We start from the raw sequence: 16,240 nt of genomic DNA on the forward strand, positions 1-16,240 counted from the left end.
AAAGCAAAGAGGGTTTGGCTAGGACTGAGAAAGGAGAATGCCTCATACATTTTGTGATTTAGACAATAACACTCTTTCAATTCATGTTTATTACTATTAATTTGCAACATATAAAAGAAACAGAAGAAAAATTCTACTAATGGCATCTCTAAAATACAAAATGAACTAAGATTAGCACAAAATCGCATAATCTCTGTGTCACAAAACAATCAAGATCTCGCAAGTTAATTGCAGAAAACATAACACATCTCGTTCCATAAGCTGTAAAAAATTTTCTTTCTTGAGGAAACCACTTTTCATTGCTCAGAATTTAAATCCAGACCTCCTCGATAACCAACCTATGGCAATGTTATCCAGAAATCATGCCCCACTAAAATGATATTGTAAATGTTATTTAAACACCACTACTAAGTATGTTTTAGATTCACACATTATACTATTCCTCATTCAATTCTGAAGAGCTCGAAATAAATACCCTACACAGGGTGGCGCAAAAATCACTGGACACTGATTTAAACAAAAGATTGAATTTCTGTTTCATTACAAATACAAACAATGCTAACTATATTCTGTCTGCATGACTACGTCTTCCAAGTCTTTGGAACATTTACATACTGTATGGCATAGTGTTCTATCACTGTCGAAATCATGATATGCGCCGTGTATATAGTCTTTTATTTCAGCAATGGTCTGAGGATTTTTAAAATAAACAGAGTCCTTGACGACATCACGTAGGAAAAAATCCATGCACGTGATATCTGGTGAACGTTGAGGCATGTCACCCTTCGACCAATCACTTTTCTATGGAACGTTTCATTTAAATAATCGCGGACGGCAGTGGCATAATGTGGTGGTGCCCAACCATGTTGAAGGAAATTTTCTTGAAAGTTTTCAGCACACGCTGTAAGTCCTGGTAACAGATAATTCTGATGCACGTCCAAATACTTATCCACTGTAACTGTTCCGTCAAAAATATGGTCCAAATACGCCAAATGATGATATTGCCCCCAGACACTCACACCAGGTTGATTTACTTGTTCATCTAAGAAAGGATGCTTATTCTCAGTATACCAGTACGTGCATTTATGTCCGTTAACTTAAAATTGGCGTCGTCAGACTACAGAATGCTATTGAATGGGTTAGGATCACCTTTTTGTTCGCCAAGCATCAATTCACAAAACTTAACCTGATAAGGATCGTCTTGAAGTATCCCATGTCGTAAACGTGGTATGTTAATTTTAAACTTCTTTTTGTGTAACATTCTTTGCATTGACCCTCGTGATAAATTCAGCTCACTTGCTAATCGTCTGGTTGATTTTCGCGGACTTTGGTTCACAGCTAAACATACACGCAATTCATTGTCTCAATTGTGAATGTTCTTGGGCGGTCAGATCCCGGTGCATCCAAGTAGTATAATTGGATGGATCGGGCGCCTCCTCCCGCGGGAAATTCGAATTTTGGCGGGAAATTTGAATTCTGGCGGGAAATTTGAATTTTGGCGGGAGATTTGAATTTCGGCGGGAGATTTGAATTTGTAAACAAAGCCACGTGCTTTTTGACAGCTGTCATCGACAACAATGCATCGCTAACCTCACTGCTGCCATCTTGACGGGCCTAAACCTCAGTAGTGCCAACTTAACCTAACTAGCGCGAGGAAAAACAAAGCCACGTGTTTTTTTACAGCCACGTGCTTTTTGACAGACAACAACGCATCGCTAGCCTCAGTACTGCCATCTTGACGGGCCTAAACCTCAGTAGTGCCAACTTAACCTAACTAACGCGAGATAAACAAAGCCACGTGTTTTTTGACAGCCACGTGCTTTTTGACAAAAAACAACGCATCGCTAACCTCAGTACTGCCATCTTGACGGACCTAAACCTTAGTGGTACCAACTTAACCTAACTAGCGCGTGGTAAACAAAGCCACGTGCTTTTTGACAGCCACGTGCTTTTTTGATAGCTGTCATCCGCCATCTTTAAACTACAGAGCACTGTGCTGCCCTCTTTATCGAAGTAGATGAAAATTCGTCACCTGTCATCGGCAGTGCTGCCATCTTGGCGGGCCTAAACCTTAGTGCTACCAACTTAACCTCACTAGCGTGAGATAAACAAATCCACGTGCAGCTGACATCCGCCATCTTTAATCCAGAGAGCACAGTGCTGCCCTCTTTAGCTACTTACCTTTGAAATGTGGTACGTCACAACTGTCATCCGCCATCTTGCATCGCAAACCTCAGTGCTGCACTCTTTAGCTGAAATGTAGTGGCGGCTAATTCTTTATGATCTTGTTTGGAAACAAAGTCACGTGCAGCTGTCATCCACCATCTTTAATCTATAGAGCACCGTGCTGCCTTCTTTAGCTACTTACCTTTGAAATGTGGTACGTCACAGCTGTCATCCGTCATCTTGCATCGCAAACCTCAGTGCTGCACTCTTTACCTAGATACCCTTGAAATGTAGTGGCGGCAAATTCCACGTGCTCTTGTATGGAAACAAAGCCACGTGCAGCTGTCAATCGCCATCTTTAATCCAGAGAGCACCGTGCTGCCCTCTTTAGCTACTTACCTTTGAAATGTGGTACGTCACAGCTGTCATCCACCATCTTGCATCGCAAACCTCAGTGCTGCACTCTTTAGCTAGATACCTTTGAAATGTAGTGGCGGCAATTTATACGTGCTCTTGTTTGGAAACAAAGCCACGTGCAGCTGTCAACCGCCATCTTTAATCCAGAGAGCACCGTGCTGCCCTCTTTAGCTACTTACCTTTGAAATGTGGTACGTCACAGCTGTCATCCGCCATCTTGCATCGCAAACCTCAGTGCTGCACTCTTTAGCTAGATACCGTTGAAATGTAGTGGCGGCAATTTGAAAAATTCTTTATGCTCCTGTTTGGAAACAAACCTATGCGCTTTTTTGTCAGCTATCATCCGCCATCTTTAATGTAGAGAGCACCGTGCTGCCCTCTATGTAGTGGTGGTAAATTCTACACGCTTTACAAACCCATGTGCTTTTCTGACAGCTGTCAACCGCCAGAGAGCACCGTGCTGCCCTCTTTATGCCGGTGGCAAGTTCCACGTGCTTTTTGACAGCTGTCATCCGCCATCTTGCATCACAAACCTCAGTGCTGCCATCTTTAGGTAGATACCTTTGAAATGTGGTGGCGGTAAATTCCACGTGCTCTTGTTTAGTAAACAAAGCCACGTGCTTTTTTTGACAGCTGTCGTCCGCCATCTTTAATCAATAGAGCACTGTGCTGCGGGTAATTTCGTCAGCTGTCATCCGCCATCTTTAATCCACAGAGCACCGTGCTGCTCTCTGTAGTAGCGGGTAATTTGAAAAGTTCTGTTAGCTGTCATCCGCCATCTTTAATCAAGAGAGCACCATGCTGCCATCTTTAGTTGAACTGTGGTGGCGGCAAATTCCACGTGCTCTTGTTTAGTAATCAAACTCACGCGCTTTTGTCAGCTGTCATCCGCCATCTTACATCGCAAACCTCAGTGCTACACTCTTTAGTTGAAAAATGGTGGCGGATAATTTAAAAAGAAAACTTCTACAGCAGCCATCTCTCGACGCTAATTGCACAAGATGGTGGCTATACATGACTCCTTAAAGGTGCTTATGCGAGATGATCGCCATACATAGTTTCTTATGAGACGCCCTTGGGATGCTTGCTGAAGATGGGGGTTATGCAAGGCTCCTTATGAGACACCCTAGGGATGCTTGCGCAAGATGGTGGTTGCTCTTATGAGGCGGCTTAAGGATCCTTGCACAAGATGGCTAGAGACGCCCCCCACCCCTAAGGATGCTTGCGCAAGATGGCGGACGCTAGATGGCGGCTACACATAGCTCCTTATGAGACAGCAAGTACTCGTTACAACATGTGATCAGAACATTGATTGATGTGTTCAGAACACAAAATAAGTGATCATGACTAGAATAGAACACTGTACTCGATGTCGTTAACTTCAACATGTGATTAAAACATTGTTTGGTGTGTTCAGAACACTACATAAGTAGAATCGAACGCTGTACTTAATACAACATGTTAGGGATACCTTTGTTCTAAGAAGATCAGATTGAAACATAATAGAATTGAACACTGCACTCGATGTCGTTAACCTTAACATGTGAAGAGAACATTGATTGATGTGTTCAGATCACTAAACATGTAGAACCGAACACTGTACAACATGTTAGGGGATACCTTTGTTCTAAGAAAATTAGATTGAAACATAACAAGACTAGAATCGAACACTGCACTCGATGTCGTTAACCTTAACATGTGATCAGAACATTGATTGATGTGTTCAGATCACTAAACAAGTAGAACCGAACACTGTACAACATGTTAGGGGATACCTTTGTTCTAAGAAGATCAGATTGAAACATAACAAGACTAGGATTGAACACAGCACTCGATGTCGTTAACCTTAACATGTGATCAGAACATTGATTGATGTGTTCAGATCACTAAACAAGTAGAACTGAACACTGTACAACATGTTAGGGGATACCTTTGTTCTAAGAAGATCAGATTGAAACATAACAAGACTAGAATTGAACACTGCACTCGATGCAACATGTAATCAGAACATTGATTGATGTGGTCAGATGACTAAACAAGTAGAACCGAACACTGTACAACATGTTAGGGGATACCTTTGTTCTAAGAAAATTAGATTGAAACTAACAAGACTAAAATCGAACACTGCACTCGATGTCGTTAACCTTAACATGTGATTCGATACAACATGTTAGGGGATACCTTTGTCCTAAGAAAATTAGATTGAAACATAGCAAGACTAGAATCGAACACTGTAAGAACATTGTTTGATGTGTTCAGAGCAAAAGTACAACTTCAATGATTTACCTAGTGTAAAAATCAAAAACACACACTGTGCGCATATCGCATAGCTATCTCGCCTATCACTTGCCTAGTATGAAAATCAAAAACACACTGTGCACATATCGCATAGCTAACTCGGCAACACTTCAAATGATTTGCTTAGTACGAAAATAAAAAAGTCTATACCGCGTAGCTAACTCGTTCATCGCACTGCTAAGAAGCTTAGTAATTGCGAATACACTGATATATCTCATACGAAAATCAAGAAAGCACACTGCGTAGCCAACTCGCTCGGTCACTCGCTTAGTAATTGCAACACGACTAGAACACTGATACACACACGGATAAGAATGTTGCGAGATACTACATACTTACATGTTTTTTTTATATTGGGGGTGAAAGATCATAAATTATATGTACACATGTTGTCTCCTCCAAGTCGTAAGACGAAATAGACGCAGTACTGCGAGTTTCCGCTCTAGCTGGCGAACGGAAGTAGCATGATATCTCAGCAAAAAAATACGCGTGAGCTTGCATACACGCAAGTCAGACACAATGATGGATACCGCGATTCAAATCTTGGCAACTTATGCCGTCAGGAAGGGCATCCCGCGAGCATCTAGCTGTAAATCCCCGATTCTCATGTTAGAAAGAGCAACTTGTTGTAAAACATTCTTAATCCCAGTTCTTTGACGTCAGGAAGGGCAACCGGTCGAAAACAATAGTGTATGTTGTAAGAGGCTAGATACTGCCAGTTTTGCGTCAGGAAGGGCGACTAATCTTAAAACAAATTCCTGCGATTTAAAATCTTAGTTTTGCGTCAGGAAGGGCATCTGGCTGTAAAACAATAGTTCATGATACAGCGATTTCAAATCTAAGAAGAGCATCTAGCTGTAAATCCCCGATTCTCGTGTTAGAAGTTGAAAAACAGATTCTTAATCCGAGTTCTTTGACGTCAGGAAGGGCAACCAGTCGAAAACAATAGTGTATGATGTAAGAGGCTAGATACTGCCAGTTTTGCGTCAGGAAGGGCGACTAGTCTTAAAACAAATTCTTGCGATTTAAAATCTTAGTTTTGCGTCAGGAAGGGCATCCGGCTGTAAAACAATAGTTCGTGTTACAGCGATTTAAAATCTAAGAAGTGCATCTAGCTGTAAATCCCCGATTCTAGTGTTAGAAGTTGTAAAACAGATTCTTAATCCGAGTTCTTTGACGTCAGGAAGGGCAACCGGTCGAAAACAATAGTGTATGATGTAAGAGGCTAGATACTACCAGTTTTGCGTCAGGAACGGCAACTAGTCTTAAAACAAATTCTTGCGATTTAAAATCTTAGTTTAGCGTCAGGAAGGGCATCCGGCTGTAAAACAATAGTTCGTGATACAGCGATTTAAAGTCTAAGAAGAGCATCTAGCTGTAAATCCCCGATTCTCGTGTTAGAAGTTGTAAAACAGATTCTTAATCCGAGTTCTTTGACGTCTGGAAGGGCAACCGGTCGAAAACAATAGTGTATGGTGTAAGAGGCTAGATACTGCTAGTTTTGCGTCAGGAAGGGCAACTAGTCTTAAAACAAATTCTTGCGATTTAAAATCTTAGTTTTGCGTCAGGAAGGGCATCCGGCTGTAAAACAATAGTTCGTGATACAGCGATTTAAAATCTAAGAAGAGCATCTAGCTGTAAATCCCCGATTCTCGTGTTATAAGTTGTAAAACAGATTCTTAATCCGAGTTCTTTGACGTCAGGAAGGGCAACTGGTCGAAAACAATAGTGTATGGTGTAAGAGGCTAGATACTGCCAGTTTTGCGTCAGGAAGGGCAACTAGTCTTAAAACAAATTCTTGCGATTTAAAATCTTAGTTTTGCGTCAGGAAGGGCATCCGGCTGTAAAACAATAGTTCGTGATACAGCGATTTAAAATCTAAGCAGAGCATCTAGCTGTAAAACCCCGATTCTCGTGTTAGAAGTTGTAAAACAGATTCTTAATCCCAGTTCTTTGACTTCAGGAAGGGCAACCGGTCGAAAACAATACTGTATGATGTAAGAGGCTAGATACTGCTATTTAAAATCCTAGGAGGGCATCCAGTTTTAAGACAGATTCTTGTGATTTAAAATCTCGCGTCAGGAAGGGCAACCGGCCGTACCGTAAAACAATAGTGTATTATGTAAGAGGCTAGATACTGCTTTTTAAAATCCTAGAAGGGCATCCTGTTGTAAAACGGATTCTTGTGATTTAAAATCTCGCGTCAGGAAGGGCAACCGGTCGTAAAACAAATTCTTGCGATTTAAACTCTTGCGTCAGGAGGAGGCACTCGGCTTTAAAACATATTTTTAATCCCGGCTCTGCTACGTTAGGAACCACATCTAGCTGTAAAAACAGGAGCTTCAAACATTTACAGTTTTAAGCTTTAGTAACGGGTTATGGGTTACATTTTTTGTTCTACTGCATAGAACACTATCTTTGAAGTTGTATCGGCGCAGTCAGTCAGAGCGAGGTACGGAATGCATGTGTTAGCTGAAATTGTACACGCATCTTCCGGCTGTAGTAACCTTGAACGAGGACACTGCGTGGTGATAAGCTACTTGTAACTCGCGGAACGTCTTCTTAGCTGAGTAGCATTCAGCCCGTGTAAGTTCGTAACATAAAATATCATGATTGTACGGAGAGGTTAAAACACAGTGCCAGCATATAGCCCACTCCTATCGAAAGAGCCTGCACGGCGCCGGCATGTAGGCTTCTCCTGATGAAGGAGCCTGTACAAGGTTTAACACCCGCCATCAACAGCCCTTACTTAATACTGGCTTTTTTGCACACGCTCGAAACTGCCTAAGAATGTAATATACTACCGTAGGGAGAGGGTAAAACTCGGTGCCAGCACATAGCCTACTCCCACCGAAGAAGCCTGCACACAGCTTAACGCCTCCATCCGACAAATGAATCACCCTCAACACTCTTGTACTCACAATCAGTTTCGGGGAAGCCTGCACAAGGTTTAACACCCCCATCAACAGCCCTTACTTAATGCTGGCTTTTTGCACGCCCTCAGCCTGCACACAGCTTATCACCTCCATCCGACAGATGAAACACTATCAAGATTTTCTGGCTCTTTGCACGCCCTCGAAACTACCTGAGAATGAAATATGGAACAGTAGGATCACCCCCATCCGACAAATGAATCACCCTCAACACGGGTTTTACAGCTAGATGCACTTATTAGATTTTAAATCGCTGTATCACGAACTATTGTTTTACAGCCGGATGCCCTTCCTGACGCAAAACTAAGATTTTAAATCGCAAGAATTTGTTTTACGACTAGTTGCCCTTCCTGATGCAAAACTGGCAGTATCTAGCCTCTTACATCATACACTATTGTTTTCGATCGGTTGCCCTTCCTGACGTCAAAGAACTGGGATTAAGAATCTGTTTTACAACTTCTAACACGAGAATCGGGGTTTTACAACTAGATGCTCTGCTTAGATTTTAAATCGCTGTATCACGAACTATTCTTTTACAGCCGGATGCCCTTCCTGACGCAAAACTAAGATTTTAAATCGCAAGAATTTGTTTTAAGACTAGTTGCCCTTCCTGACGCAAAACTGGCAGTATCTAGCCTCTTATATCATACACTATTGTTTTCGATCGGTTGCCCTTCCTGACGTCAAAGAACTCGGATTAAGAATCTGTTTTACAACTTCTAACACGAGAATCGGGGATTCACAGCTAGATGCTCTTCTTAGACTTTAAATCGCTGTATCACGAACTATTGTTTTACAGCCGGATGCCCTTCCTGACGCAAAACTAAGATTTAAATCGCAAGAATTTGTTTTAAGACTAGTTGCCCTTCCTGACGCAAAACTAGCAGTATCTAGCCTCTTACACCATACACTATTGTTTTCGACCGGTTGCCCTTCCTGACGTCAAAGAGCTCGGATTAAGAATCTGTTTTACAACTTCTAACAGGAGAATCGGGGATTTACAGCTAGATGCTCTTCTTAGATTTTGAATCGCTGTATCACGAACTATTGTTTTACAGCCGGATGCCCTTCCTGACGCAAAACCAAGATTTTAAATCGCAAGAATTTGTTTTAAGCCTAGTTGCCCTTCCTGACGCAAAACTAGCAGTATGTAGCCTCTTACATCATACACTATTGTTTTCGACCGGTTGCCCTTCCTGACGTCAAAGAACTTGGATTAAGAATCTGTTTTACAACTTCTAACACGAGAATCGGGGATTCACAGCTAGATGCTCTTCTTAGATTTTAAATCGCTGTAACACGAACTATTGTTTTACAGCCGGATGCCCTTCCTGACGCAAAACTAAGATTTTAAATCGCAAGAATTTGTTTTAAGACTAGTCGCCCTTCCTGACGCAAAACTGGCAGTATCTAGCCTTTTACATCATACACTATTGTTTTCGACCGGTTGCCCTTCCTGACGTCAAAGAACTGGGATTAAGAATGTTTTACAACAAGTTGCTCTTTCTAACATGAGAATCGGGGATTTACAGCTAGATGCTCGCGGGATGCCCTTCCTGACGGCATATGTTGCCAGGATTTGAATCGCGGTATCCATCATTGTGCCTGACTTGCGTGTATGCAAGAGTAGTATAATACAGGGACTCGGCCGCCACCTCCACCTCAGGCTCCCAGAGGCCACCTCCACCTCCACCTCAGCCAGAGGCCTCCCAGATGCCTCCTCCACCTCCACCTCAGCCAGAGGCCTCCCAGAGGTCTCCTCCACCTCCCGCGGGAAATTTGAATTTGTAAACAAAGCCACGTGCTTTTTGACAGCTGTCATCGACAACAACGCATCGCTAACCTCAGTACTGCCATCTTGACGGGCCTAAACCTCAGTAGTGCCAACTTAACCTAACTAGCTCGAGATAAACAAAGCCACGTGCTTTTTGACAGCCACGTGCTTTTTGACAGATTTGTAAACAAAGCCACGTGCTTTTTGACGGCTGTCATCGACAACAACGCATCGCTAACATCAGTACTGCCATCTTGACGGGCCTAAACCTCAGTGGTACCAACTTAACCTCACTAGCATGAGGTAAACAAAGCCACGTGCTTTTTGACAGCCACGTGCTTTTTGACAGATTTGTAAACAAAGCCACGTGCTTTTTGACAGACAACAACGCATCGCTAACCTCAGTACTGCCATCTTGACGGGCCTAAACCTCTGTAGTACCAACTTAACCTCACTAGCGTGTAGTAAACAAAGCCACGTGCTTTTTGACAACCACGTGCTTTTTTGACAGCTGTCATCCGCCATCTTTGAGCACAGTGCTGCCCTCTTTAGCTACTTACCTTTGAAATGTGGTGGTGGATAATTTGAAAAATGCTTTTTTTGACAGCAGCCATCTTGCATCGCAAACCTCAGTGCTGCCCTCTTTAGCTAGATACCTGTGGTGGCAGACAATTCCACGTGACAGCAGCCATCTTTAATCAAGAGAGCACCGTGCTGCCCTCTATGTGGTGGTGGTAAATTCCACGTGGTCTTGTTTGGAAACAAACTCACGTGCTTTTTTGACAGCCGTCATCCACCATCTTTAATCAACAGAGCACAGTGCTGCACTCTATGTGGTGGCGGCAATTTGAAAAAATCTATGTGCTCTTGTTGGGAAACAAAGCCACGTCCTTTTTTTTGACAGCTGTCATTCGCCATCTTTGAGCACTGTGCTGCAGGCAATTTCGTCAGCTGTCATCCGCCATCTTTGAGAACAGTGCTGCACTCTATGTGGTGGTGGTAAATTCCACGTGCTTTACAAACCTATGCGCTTTTCTGACAGCTGTCATCCGCCATCTTTAATCCAGAGAGAACAGTGCTGCCCTCTATGTAGCGGTGGCAAATTCCAAGTGCTTTACAAACCTACGCGCTTTTCTGACAGCCGTCATCCGCCATCTTTGAGAACAGTGCTGCCCTCTATGTGGTGGTTGTAAATTCCACGTGCTTTACAAACCTATGCGCTTTTCTGACAGCTGTCATCCGCCATCTTTGAGAACAGTGCTGAACTCTATGTAGCGGTGGCAAATTCCAAGTGCTTTACAAACCTATGTGCTTTTCTGACAGCTGTCATCCGCCATCTTTGTGCACTGTGCTGCCCTCTATATCACAGTAGCTGCAAAATTCGTCACCTGTCATCGGCAGTGCTGCCATCTTGACGGGTCTAAACCTTAGTGCTACCAACTTAACCTAACTAGTGCGGGGTAAACAAAGCCACGTGCAGCTGTCATCCGCCATCTTTGAGCACATTGCTGCCCTCTTTAGCTACTTACCTTTGAAATGTGGTGGCGGATAATTTGAAAAATGCTTTTTGGCAGCAGCCATCTTGCATCGCAAACCTCAGTGCTGCCCTCTATGTAGACAAATCCACGTGCTTTTTGACAGCCACATGCAGCTGTCATCCACCATCTTTGAGCATAGTGCTACCCTCTTTAGCCACTTACCTTTGAAATGTGGTACGTCATCTGCCATCTTGCATCGCGAACCTCAGTGCTCGGCAGTGCTGCCATCTTAGCGGGCCTAAACCTCAGTGCTACCAACTTAACCTCACTAGCTCGAGATAAACAAATCCACGTGCTTTTTTGACAGCTGTCATCCGCCATCTTTGAGCATCGTGCTGCCCTCTTTAGCTACTTACCTTTGACAGCTGTCATCCGCCATCTTGCATCGCAAACCTCAGTGCTGCCCTCTATGTAGACAAATCCACGTGCTTTTTGACAGCCACGTGCAGCTGTCATCCACCATCTTTGAGCATAGTGCTGCACTCTTTAGCTACTTACCTTTGAAATGTGGTACGTCATCTGCCATCTTGCATCGCGAACCTCAGTGCTACCCTCTACCTGTGGTGGCAGACAATTCTACGTGACAGCAGTCATCTTTGAGCACAGTGCCACCCCTCTTTGTAGCGGCGGGAAATTCCACGTGCTCTACAAAGCTACGTGCAGCTGTCATCCGCCATCTTGCATCACAAACCTCAGTGCTACACTCTATGTGGTGGCGGCAAATTCTAAATGCTTTACAAACCTATGCGCTTCAGCTATCATCCGTCATCTTTAATCACCGTGCTACCCGGTGGTGGTAAATTCCACGTGCTCTTGTTTGGAAACAAAGCTTTTAATCCAGAGAGAACAGTGCTACCCTGGTGGCGGTAAATTCCACGTGCTCTTGTTTGGAAACAAAGCTTTTAATCCAGAGAGAACAGTGCTGCCCCGGTGGCGGCAAATTCCACGTGCTTTACAAACTTATATATGCTTTTCTGACAGCTATCATCAGCCCAGCAATTCTCTTTCTATATAATAATTTCATGTGGCTATTTCTAGCTAAGTGCAGTCCTAGTCTTGTTACATCAGGAAGGGTAACTGGCTAAATCCTGGTCTTTCAGCGTTAGGAAGGGCAACCGGTCGAAAACCATAGAACAATAGTGTAAGAGCTTAGATACTGCCAGTTTTGCGTCAGGAAGGACAACTCAACAAATTCTTGCGATATTTCATGTAGCTATTTCTAGCTAAGTGCAGTCTAAAAAATAAATCCTAGTCTTGTTACATCAGGAAGGTAACAGACTCTAGAACGAGGAAAAAATATGCTGGGATAGCATGCCTACACACACGCGCGCACGCAAGCTGCATCCGGCTCGCTAGCTCCTCGCTGGAATGCGTTTACCTCAGCAGGGTACAGAGTCCACTACACGTGTACAGTTCGCATTAAAATTATTAGCAGCTTCTCGAGTTGAGCTCAAACCTCCCCCAGTTCAATCATAGTACAAGTACGTCAGCTTGTAGAACTTGTATATTTCGGTACCTCAGCGTTTCGTGTTATTGCTAGCAGGTAGGGGGTACGGTAGATGTAGACTTAGCTTAGTAAAACTCACGACAATGTCCGACCTCAGTAGGCTGAAACTTGGTTTCTCCCGAACATTACAACATAGCCTACTCCTACCGAAGAAGCCAGCTTAACGCCTCCATCTGACAAATGAATCACCCTCAACACTCTTCAATCATTCTCGCTACTTCGGAAGATAGCGGGTTCGAACTGGAAGCCGCAAATGCTAGGCGAGGGACCTGCGTGATCGTCATTGCATGATCTAGCCGGATGCCCTTCCCGACGGTATAAGTTGCCAGGATTTGAATCGCGTACCCTTCCTGACTAGGATTTTTAAATCGATAACTAGATGTCCCGACATAGCCTACTCCTACCGAAGAAGCCAGCTTAACGCCTCCATCCGACAAATGAATCACCCTCAACACGCTTCAATCATTCTCACTACTTCGGGGGATAGCGGGTTCGAACTAGAAGCCGTAAATGCTAGGCGAGGGACCTGCGCGATCGTCATTACATGATCTAGCTCTAGCTCAATACCTACAGGTAAGGAATACCGCGTATGTACCCTCGAGAAGTCGAGGATCGCACGCTAACTTTCCAAGGCTCGAACTCTTAAATTCTGACACTTCGGCATCAACAGGAGGTTCGAATACGTCAGCCTGCAGGTAGGAGCTCTTGTTTGCATTCGTCCCGACTGTACCCGCAGTTTGTCAGCGATTATCACATCTGCTTGGTGATAAGGAGCATATTTAGTCGCTACAGTCTGCGCGAAGTGCTCCTCACAGTTCTCTGTATGCGTTTACTACATGCACACATCTCCCGTCTGCAGTGAATATTATTCTTCAGCCTTTATCTTAAGGTAAGGTAGAACTGTTAGTTACTTTTTTTATTTGCAAAGCAACTTCTACGCTAGACATCTACATTCATATATGTTTGTTCTTTTTTTAGGTACCGTTCGAAAGTATGCAATTTTATTTATCCGAGTAACAGCCTGCAGCGCGAAGATTTTAAGGTATGTCTGCCCTCAACAGGCTGAAACTTGGTTTCTTCCGTAACTTTAAGCTATTCATAAATAATTGTTCTCTTCAACCTACATACTATAGACGTGGTATAATTTCAAACACGCACACATAGCTATGTCCGTCCTCAACAGGCTTAAACTTGGTTTCTTCCGAACATCGTAACTTTAGTCTATTGATAAATAGTTGTTCTCTTTAATGTACATACTATAGACGTAGTATAATTTCAAACACGCACACATAGCTATCTCTGCCCTCAACAGGTTGAAAGTTGGTTTCTTCCGAACATCGTAACTTTAAGCTAATCATAAATAGTTGTTCTCTTTAATCAACATACTATAGACGTGGTATAAGTTCAAACACGTACACATAGCTATGTCTGCCCTCAACTGGCTGAAAATTGGTTTCTTCTAAAACATTGTAACTTTAAGCTATTGATAAATAGTTGTTCTCTTAAACCCTCACGCTATAGACGTGGTATAATTTCAAACACGTACACATAGCTATGTCTATCCTCAACGGGTTGAAACTTGGTTTCTTCTAAAACATCGTAACTTTAAGCAATTGATAAATAGTTGTTCTCTTTAATCCTCACGCTATAGACGTGGTATAATTTCAAACACATGCACATAGCTATGTCTGTCCTCAACGGGCTGTAACTTGGTTTCTTCCGAGCATCGTAACTTTAGTCTATTGATAAATAGTTGTTCTCTTTAATCTACATACTATAGACGTAGTATAATTTCAAACACGCACACATAGCTATGTCTGCCCTCAACAGGTTGAAAGTTGGTTTCTTCCGAACACCGTAACTTTAAGCTAATCATAAATAGTTGTTCTCTTTAATCAACATACTATAGACGTGGTATAATTTCAAACACGTACACATAGCTATGTCTGCCCTCAACTGGCTGAAAATTGGTTTCTTCTAAAACATTGTAACTTTAAGCTATTGATAAATAGTTGTTCTCTTCAACCCTCACGCTATAGACGTGGTATAATTTCAAACACGTACACATAGCTATGTCTATCCTCAACGGGTTGAAACTTGGTTTCTTCTGTAACTTTAAGCAATTGATAAATAGTTGTTCTCTTTAATCCTCACGCTATAGACGTGGTATAATTTCAAACACATGCACATAGCTATGTCTGTCCTCAACGGGCTGAAACTTGGTTTCTTCCGAGCATCGTAACTTTAGTCTATTGATAAATAGTTGTTCTCTTTAATCTACATACTATAGACGTAGTATAATTTCAAACACGCACACATAGCTATGTCTGCCCTCAACAGGTTGAAAGTTGGTTTCTTCCGAACATCGTAACTTTAAGCTAATCATAAATAGTTGTTCTCTTTAATCAACATACTATAGACGTGGTATAATTTCAAACACGTACACATAGCTATGTCTGCCCTCAACTGGCTGAAAATTGGTTTCTTCTAAAACATTGTAACTTTAAGCTATTGATAAATAGTTGTTCTCTTCAACCCTCACGCTATAGACGTGGTATAATTTCAAACACGTACACATAGCTATGTCTATCCTCAACGGGCTGAAACTTGGTTTCTTCTAAAACATCGTAACTTTAAGCAATTGATAAATAGTTGTTCTCTTTAATCCTCACGCTATAGACGTGGTATAATTTCAAACACATGCACATAGCTATGTCTGTCCTCAACGGGCTGAAACTTGGTTTCTTCCGAGCATCGCGAATTTAGTCTATTGATAAATAGTTGCTCTCTTTAATCTCACATGCTGGTTAATCGTTAGTAATTAAATTTTCGTTTTTTCTTTGTGACTAGAGGAAAGGATATTGAGTTACTATATTTTTTAACAACAAGAGTGCTTCGACTTTGTTAGGTATAGACCATTTATCGCTTTCTGTTTGCTTTTAAAAACTCACGACCATGTCTGACCTTAATCAGCTGAAACTCAGTTTCTTCCCAGCATCGCGAATTTAGTCTAATCTCTATTGATGAATAGTTGCTCTCTTTAATCTTACATGCTGGCCTTAATAGGCTGAAACTTGGTTTCTTCTACACGTTGCAACTCTAGGCTAGGTGACTTGTCCTTTCGATATCCTATTATCACATTTGCTTTTACGCTAGGCAGTAAAGGTCTTTAGCCGGGTTACCTGTTAACAAATTAACTTACTTTTCTATATACTATCATCGCAAGTACTTCCACGCTACATCTATATATTTTCGTTCTTTTTAGGCATATCGACATCTCAAGAAGTAGATGATTATACTGTTGCAATGTCCGATGTGAAGATCTAAGAAGGAATAAATACACCAGGCAAATGCTGGGGCTGTACCTTCATTAAGGCCGCGACTACTTCCTTCCTACTCCTAGCCCTTACATGTCCTATCGTCACTATAAGACCTATCTGTGTAGGTGCGACGTAAAGTCAATATCGACATCTCAAGAAGTAGATGAGTATACTATTGCAATGTCCGATGTGAAGATCTAAGAAGGAATAAATAATATAAAATAAATAATGTAGAATTAACATATTCTTTTATTTTAGTTTAGGTATTACATTCTCCTCCTCCTACT

At 42.4% G+C, this 16,240-nt stretch overlaps 1 long non-coding RNA gene across 1 annotated transcript; it reads left to right on the forward strand.

Annotated features, from left to right (window-relative positions):
• Nucleotides 1–13,460: 13,460 nt before the first annotated feature.
• Nucleotides 13,461–15,954, forward strand: LOC137503064 (uncharacterized). The gene is made up of 3 exons (XR_011019031.1): nt 13,461–13,522; nt 13,612–13,675; nt 15,899–15,954. It is a non-coding gene; the product is annotated as an uncharacterized lncRNA (long non-coding RNA).
• Nucleotides 15,955–16,240: the final 286 nt, after the last annotated feature.

The sequence above is a fragment of the Anabrus simplex genome, chromosome X, assembly GCF_040414725.1.
Source record: "Anabrus simplex isolate iqAnaSimp1 chromosome X, ASM4041472v1, whole genome shotgun sequence".
NCBI lineage: Eukaryota > Metazoa > Arthropoda > Insecta > Orthoptera > Tettigoniidae > Anabrus > Anabrus simplex.